The sequence below is a fragment of the Callithrix jacchus genome, chromosome 8, assembly GCF_049354715.1.
Source record: "Callithrix jacchus isolate 240 chromosome 8, calJac240_pri, whole genome shotgun sequence".
NCBI lineage: Eukaryota > Metazoa > Chordata > Mammalia > Primates > Cebidae > Callithrix > Callithrix jacchus.
In genome coordinates, this window is record NC_133509.1 from 12814039 (window position 1) to 12821193 (window position 7155).

General features: G+C 43.1%; 1 pseudogene; it reads right to left on the reverse strand.

The window, feature by feature from the left end:
- Positions 1 to 3447: 3447 nt before the first annotated feature.
- Positions 3448 to 5904, reverse strand: LOC128928913 (heterogeneous nuclear ribonucleoprotein A1-like; annotated as a pseudogene).
- Between the last annotated feature and the right edge of the window lie 1251 nt (positions 5905 to 7155).

Sequence of the window (7155 nt, forward strand, 5' to 3'; positions counted from 1 at the left end):
CTGCCTCAGCTTCCCAAGTAGCTGGGATTACAGGCACACGCCACCATGCCCAGCTAATTTTTTGTATTTTTAGTAGAGACGGGATTACAGGCATGAGCCACCGCGCCCGGCCTAATTTTTGTATTTTTAGTAGAGACGGGGATTCACCTTGTTGACCAGGATGGTCTCGATCTTTTGACCTCGTGATCCACCCGCCTCGGCCTCCCAAAGTGCTGGGATTATAGACGTGAGCCACCGCGCCCGGCCTGCCTCTTTGATTCTTAATCTCCATATGTTTTGCAGCTATATCAGATACACAAAACTATGGTACATAATGTATTTGAGTGTGATAGGTATGGGATTTTTATTTCCTGCTATGTATTAGCAATCTAAAAATAGAAATACTTTTCATTTTTAAATAATGAGGTTTTGTGCATAATCTTGTAAGAATGAGAATTGAATTCACTTTTTTTTTTTAAATCAAAGTTTGCTTTTGGTCAAAAGATACTGTCAGAAACCCTATTGTATTTTTACGAAGTCTGACAATCTTTGTCTTTTTCTTTATTATTTTTTTATAAAGCAGTAGAGGCCAGATGAACATCTTTTTCTTTCTTTTCTTTTTTTGAAATGGAGTCTCTCACTCTGTTTCTTGGGCTGGAGAGCAATGATGCAGTCTCAGCTCACTGCAACCCCTGCCTCCCAGGTTCAAGCAGTTCTCTTGCCTCAGGCCCCTGAGTAGCTGGGACTACAGGCGCATGCCACCACACCCAGCTAATTTTTGTATTTTTAGTAGAGACAGGGTTTCATTATGCCGGCCAGGCTGCTCCCGAACTCCTGACCTTGTGATCTCCCCGCCTTGGCCTCCCATAGTGCTGGGATTACAGGTGTGAGCCACCATGCCTGACCTAAAAAAATATATATATTTTTTTAGTTTCTGTAAAAAAGATAATGGCTGGGTACTGTGGCTCATGACTGTAATCCCGGCACTTTGGGAGGCCGAGGTGGGTGGATTGCCCGCGCTCAGGTGTTTGAGACCAGCCTGGGCCACATGGCGAAACCCCATCTCTACAAAAAATACAAAAAGTAGTTGGGCATGGTGGCGCATGCCTGTGGTCCCAGTTACTCGGGAGGCTGAGATGGGAGGATTGCTTGAGCCCAGGAGGTAGAGGCTGCAGTAAGCCAAGATCATGCCACCACCCTCCAGCCTGGGCAACAGACCCTTATTGCAAAAAAAAAAAAAAAAAAAAAATATATATATATATATATATATATGTATGTGTGTATAAAATTTATATTTATTTTTTTAAATTGCATTTTAGGTTTTGGGGTACATGTGAAGAACATGCAAGATTGTTGCATAGGTACATACATGGCAGCGTGATATGCTGCCTTCCTCCCCTTCACCTATATCTGGCACTTCTCCCCATGCTATCTCTCCCCAACTCCCCACCACCCCCCCGCTGTCCCTCCTCTATTTCCCCCCAACAGACCCCAGTGTATGATGCTCCCCGCCCTGTATCCATATGTTCTCATTGTTCAACACCCACCTATGAATGAGAACATTTGGTGTTTGATTTTCTGTTCTTGTGTCAGTTTGCTGAGAATGATGGTTTCCAGGTTCATCCATCTCCCTACAAAGGACATGAACTCATCATTTTTGATGGCTGCATAATATTCTATGGTGTATATGTGCCACATTTTCCCTGTCCAGGAAATTTAAAATTTAAAAAAAATTTTAAATATAATTTTTTAAATTTATATTTAAAAATATTAAAAATTTATATTTAAAAAGAGGTGGGGTCTTGCCATGTTGCCCTGGCTGGAGTGCAGTGGTTTTTCACAGGCAGGACCTGACTGTTGAAGAACTCATTCCTTAGTTATTTTATTATTTTATTTTATTTTTTTATTTGTTATTTTTTGAGAAGGAGTCTCACTCTTGTCCAGGCTGGGGTGCAGTGGTGCAGTCTGGGCTCACTGCAACCTCTGCCTCCCAGGTTCAAGCGATTCTTCTGCCTCAGCCTCCTGAGTAGCTGGGATTACAGGTGTGTGCAACCACACCCAGCTATTTTTTGTATTTTTAGTAGAGACAAGGTTTCACCATGTTGGTCAGACTGGTCTTGAACTTCTGACCTTTTAGTCCACCCTTCTCAGACTCTCAAAGTTCACCGTGCCCGGCCTATTTTATTTAATTGAGACAGAATCTCACTCTGTTGCCTAGGCTGCAGTGTAGTGACAAGTTCTTGGCTCACTGCAACCTCTGCCTCTCGGGTTCAAGCAGTTTTCCTGCCTCAGACTCCTGATTAGCTGGGATTACAGGTGCCCACCACCACACCCAGCTAATTTTTGTATTTTTAATAGAAATGGGGTTTCACCGTGCTGGCCAGGCTAGTCTCAAACTCCTGACCTCAAGTTACCCACCTGCCTCAGCCTCCCAAAGTGTTGGGATTCCAAGCATGAGCCACTGCTGCTGGCCTCATTCCTTTTTTATTACTCTTAGCATTTCGTTGTATGGATGTGCTACAGTTTATCCATTCCCCAGTTGAGGGACATTTGGACTATTTCCAGTTTTTTGTTATGGCAAATAAAGCTACCACAAACATTTGTGTTCAGAGTTTCAGGTGAATAATTTTTGTTTCACTATAGTAAATACCTGGGAGTGGCAGTTACTGTTGTGACCTGAAGTTCACCATTAAAAGGGATTACCCAAGCAAAATCATGGAATTATTGGTTATAAAAATGATAGTTGGCCAGGCTCGATGGCTCACACCTGTAATCCCAGCACTTTGGGAGGCTGAGGCAGATCGATCACCTGAGGTTGGCTGCTCGAGACCAGCCTGACCAACATGGAGAAACCTGTCTCTACTAAAAATACAAAATTAGCCGGGTGTGGTGACACGTGCCTATAATCCCAGCTACTCGGGAGGCTGAGGCAGAAGAATCACTTTAACCTGGGCAGTGGAGGTTGCGGTGAGCCAAGATCACACCATTGCACTCTAGGCTGGGCAACAAGAGCAAAACTCTGTCTCAAAAAAAAAAAGAACCTGGCATCACCCTGAAGGAATTCTAACTTGACACTATTGGGGAAATTTACCAAGATGGCTTTATAGTAGAGTAACTTTACACAGCACATTAAAAAAAACCCAGACATTTATTCAGGGTCATGATCAGACTATTACATTTAGCAATCAACAGCATGGTGTACAATAAAAAATCTACATCAAAACCCTTTGTTCAATGCTTTCCACTTTCCACGGAACAGAAACTAAAATAACCTGTTATACAATTAGTCATAAATACAGTCCTCTAGCTTTTTGCCCATACATGTGAGTATTTGTCTATAACATGTCTTCTTTGCAGCAGCTAGGCCCTGCCACCACTGTGCTTGGCTGAGTTCACAAATCTGCTGGAACCTGTAGCTCCCCTGGGTCACCTCTCTGGCTCTCCTCTCCTGCTAGCTTTGTTTCCTAATTAAAATCTCCTGCCACTGCCATAGCTACTGCTGCTACTGGAACCGCCATAGCCACTTTGGTTTCATGGTTTGGCAAAGTATTGGCTTCCACCACCACTGGGGCCAGAACTTCTGCCTCCAAAGTTTCTTCCCTTCATGGGTATGAAATTTGAGGACTGATGTAGTTGCCAAAATTATCGTAGTTTCCACCACCTCCAAAATTGCTTCCATCATTCCCAAATCAATTATAGCCATCCCTACTGCCACCATATCCACCACCACCACAGCTGCCATCAAAGCCACCACAACCACTGAAGTTTCATCCATGACCAAAGTTGTCATTCCCGCTGAAACCACCTCCATGGCCACCACCAAAATTTTCAGAACCACTTCAACCTCTCTGGCTGGATGCAGCACTAGCCAGCTCTTGTTTGACAGGGATTTTGTAGTTTCACAGCTGTGGCCATTCACAGTATGGTATTTCTGAATGACAGTCTTATCCACGGAGTCATGGTCGTCAGAGGTTACAAAGGCAAAGCCCCTTTTCTTGCCATTGTCTTGGTCAGTCATGATTTCAATCACTTCAGTTTTTCCATATTGCTCAAAATAATCTCTCAGGTGACATTCTTCAGTGTCTTTTTTTTTTTTTTTTGAGACGGAGTTTAGCTTTTGTTGCCCAGGCTAGAGTGCAATGGCACAATCTCAGCTCACTGCAACCTCTGCCTCCCAGGTTCAAGTGATTCTCCTACCTCAGCCTCCTGAGTAGCTGGGATTACAGACACCTGCCACCACGTCTGGCTAATTTTGTATTTTTAGTGGAGACAGGGTTTCTCCATGTTGGTCAGGCTGGTCTCGAAGCGCTGACCTCAGGTGATCTGCCTGCCTTGGCCTCTCAAAGTGTTGGGATTACAGGCATGAGCCACCGCGCCCAGGCTAACATCTTCTTTAATGCCATCAACAAATATCTTCTTTACAGTTAAGTGGGCACTTGGTCTTTGAGAATCTCCTCTTGAGAGAGCTGTCTTTGTTTCCACAACTCTTCCATGCACCTTGTGTGGCTTTGCACTCATGGCTGCATCCACCTCCTCCACTGTGGCATAGGTGACAAACCCAAAGCCCCTGGAGCTTTTGGACCTGGAGCGCCTGACCACACAGTCGGTGAGAGTTCCCCTTTGCTCAAAATGGCTCCTCAGGCTCTCATCGGTTGTTTCAAAGCTCAACTCTCCAATAAAGAGATTCCTCAGCTGTTCCGGCTCTTTAGGAGACTCTGCCTTAGACCTGAGAGCAGAGGGGAAAGAGTCTTTAAGGATGCTTCCTCGGTGGCGTTCACCTGTCTAAACAGGTTTCTTTCTTTCCTTCTTTCTTTCTTTCTTTCTTTCCTTCCTTCCTTCCTTCCTTCCTTCCTTCCTTCCTTCCTTCCTTCCTTCTTTCTTTTCTTTTCTTTTCTTTCTTTTTCTTTCTTTCTTTCGTGTCTTGCTGTGTCACCAGGTTGGAGTGTGGAGGCATGATCTCAGCTCACTGCAACCTCTGCCTCCCGGATTCAAGCGATTCTCGTGTCTCAGCCTCTCGAGGAGCTGGGACTACAGGCACATGCCAGCATGCCCAGCTAATTTTGTATTATTAGTAGAGATGGGGTTTCATTATGTTGTCCAGCCTGGTCTCGATCACTTAACCTCGTGATCCACCCTCCTCGGCCTCCCAAAGTGCTGGGATTACAGGCGTGAGACACTGAGCCTGGCCTTCTGTATTTCTTTTCTTAATGAAGTAAAATGGTTTTTCACCTTGTATGTCTGATAATGTAGATATTCAAATATTTGTAGATGTTTTCCATTTAATTCTTTTGTATGTGGTTTCTTCGGGCTTTCGTTTATATAGTAGCATTTCTTTGAGTGCTTAATGTTTGTTCCTGTGAGCTGCTCAATTACCTTAGAAAATAATTTGTGAGTTATTGAGGTACATTCCTCCAGAGAGGATTTGTATTTGTTTCTTCCATGCACCTGGGGCCTGCCTACTCAATTTACAGTAATAGCTTGAGGCTTTTATGGACCTGTTTTGGCTGTAGATCATCACAAGTCACAGCCTTTCAGTGACAGTGTTTTTTAGTACTGAATTCTGCTTAGCTCCACAGGAAGCAGTACCCTGAGGTTGAATGGGTATTGCTGGTTTTCATCTCCACCTAAAGGGTCCAAGCTTTACTGAGGTAATGGTCTCCTATGGGATTCTCCAAGCCCTGGGCTTTACCTTCTGTCTCTGAAGCTACTGTGAAGCCAAAGCTGCAGGTAATCGGGTTGACCAAATGCCCTTAGGGCAAAGTAATCTCAGGGCCATAGCATCAAACAGCCTCAACAGCATCATTTAAGTGAATAGAATCCAAATGGTGCCTCCAGGTGCTGTACACCTGGAGAGTGTTGTCCATATCTACCTGTCTGGATTCCTTCTTCACTTCTCTTTGACCTGGTAATTTCTTTCTTGCCCATGCTTCAAGGCTTTTAAGAGGCTTGGGATTTTTTTTTTAAATTCAGCCTTTTTAATTGTTTCCAGTGGGAGGTGCAGTCTGAATTCCTAGCCTGCTATATACCTGGAGACAGAACTCTCAAAACTCAACTTGATATACCCTACAATTTATAAAAATATCTAATAGACTAATTTGTTCAATTAATAATTACCTTCCCCCCACTCACCAAAGCTTTAAGTAGGAATAGTTTGATGGAATTAGATAGAACCCATAATCCCTGGTACTTAACTCTTCCCTCATGAATATTACTAACAAATGTTTTGGATTTATGTTGAAATACCAAAGTAGCTCAAAGATCTCATAGTGACCACAATTTAAAATGTTTCTCAGAAAATGAGTACCTTAAACCAAAATCATCTGTGTCACTTGCGTGGAAAGTGCTATGTCTCCATAGTTACACTGAAACATAACAAGTACAAAGGGGAAATGTCTTTTGGTGGTTGATAAGCTAAACGGAAGTGAGTCTTGCTGTAATATAATATTAGGAATGCTTTTAAACTTTCGCTCAAGGATGGAGGGTTTCATATCCTCCTGTATAAGTCCTTGCTAAAACATAAGTAAGCGTAGTTATGGAAAAACCACATGGGCAGTCATTGCTAAGACTCAGTGTATTGATGTCATGTAGAAGAACATGATACAGAGATCCTTTTTTGTGGTTTATTCAATTGTCTTTGTTATTTCTGGTACTTGTTCTGAAGTATTACTCAATAAAATTCTAACAAAGACAAAGACAATCTGCCTTAGCCCAATGTTATATTAGCCCTACTCCCCACTTGTGTTTTATAACACATATCAAATCAGCCTTGGAGACCATACCATCCAGTTATGCCTAGAGTGTACTAGATATTCGAGAAATGTTTGTTGAGTCAGTTACTTAATGGACAATATATAATGGGTTGCTGTAAATAAAGCAGAGCAGTGACTAAAATGTTGACTTAATATATTATGGGAACACTGAAGAAGGAAAGTGCCTGGGATTCAATGCCCATTCTAGGGCTCTCTGGTGCTATGGCTCTGGGTAATCCATAAGCACCTGAGGCCCCAGTTTCTTCATTATTTGCCCTGTTCTTGGGTCAGACTGCACAGCCACTCCCTGTATATGCTGCATAATTTCCCAATTCAGGGTCCTTGTCCTATGGTTATCTATGCCCTTCCCCATCCACTGTATGACTAAACCTATCTTGTCATGGCATCCTACTTCTCCTAATCCTTC